Raw genomic sequence first — 973 nt, 5'->3', positions numbered from 1 at the left:
TTTAAATTCCAATTAAGCGCGCCGACGGTGCCATCTACCCCGCTGATGGCGAGCTCACGGAAACACCTTTAACCACGATTTTGACCAGTTAACCACCACTATTACTCATCCCCTTCCTCCTAAAAATGCCATTTTTTGACTTAGGGCTTGAAAGATCTTGGATTGGGAGGCAATTTCAAGGCTTTTTGACACCGGATTTAATCATCTCTAGATAAGAGCTTCACTCCAAGCTAAAAATATTTGATTTCCACCATGAAATTTTCTCACATTGAGGAGATCCGAAAAATTTGGATATGTAAAAAAATTTTTTGGAAGAACTTCATGGATTTTATTGTTGAACTTTTAGAATTACTATTGGAAGGCATGATTTACATATTTGAAGTAATTTTTGGAATTTTTCTATAAATTTGATTAGATTGAAATGGCTCCAAGGCAAAAGAGAAGAGTTGAGTTCAACAAGTCTCGCTTCGTCAATGCGATGGCTCAAACAAAATTTCCTTCCATATTTAAAGGAAAGAAGTGCATACAAGATCGAGTTTTTGAAAGTTCGGGAGGAGAAAAACGAGTTATTGTCGAGAGGAGGTGAGAAAACATTTGTTACACCACCAATAAAGCCGATGCAAATGTTGTGAAGGAGTTCTACGCCAATGTGATTTATTCTGATGACGGAATCGCTCAAGTGCCTGGATTCCCTGTTGAAGTTAATGTCGCCCGCATCAACACTTTTTATGAAGTCCCAGACTCCTATAGCTGCCACTATGAATCCTTTAGTACAATGGAAGGCCCCCTCAATGATGTGATCAACTTTCTCACTGATGGGAAAGGAACATGGAAGATAAAGCATCGAGAAAGGATAAATTTTTCTGCTTTCATGTTGAATGTCACCTCTAAGGCGTGGCACTATTTCATTTCCTCTACTCAGTTACTGACCTATCACCAGATAGAGCTATTCTGAATTTCTGTATTCAGAATA

General features: G+C 38.5%; 1 protein-coding gene across 1 annotated transcript in view; it reads left to right on the top strand.

The window, feature by feature from the left end:
* Positions 1–973, top strand: part of LOC110030242 (pentatricopeptide repeat-containing protein At1g74600, chloroplastic-like) — a 19138-nt gene that overhangs the window by 2307 nt on the left and 15858 nt on the right. The gene's annotated exons all lie outside the window — the stretch shown is intronic.

This window comes from Phalaenopsis equestris, unplaced genomic scaffold (assembly GCF_001263595.1).
Source record: "Phalaenopsis equestris unplaced genomic scaffold, ASM126359v1 Scaffold000686, whole genome shotgun sequence".
In the NCBI taxonomy this organism is placed as follows: domain Eukaryota; kingdom Viridiplantae; phylum Streptophyta; class Magnoliopsida; order Asparagales; family Orchidaceae; genus Phalaenopsis; species Phalaenopsis equestris.
This window is presented reverse-complemented; position numbering and strand designations above follow the sequence as displayed.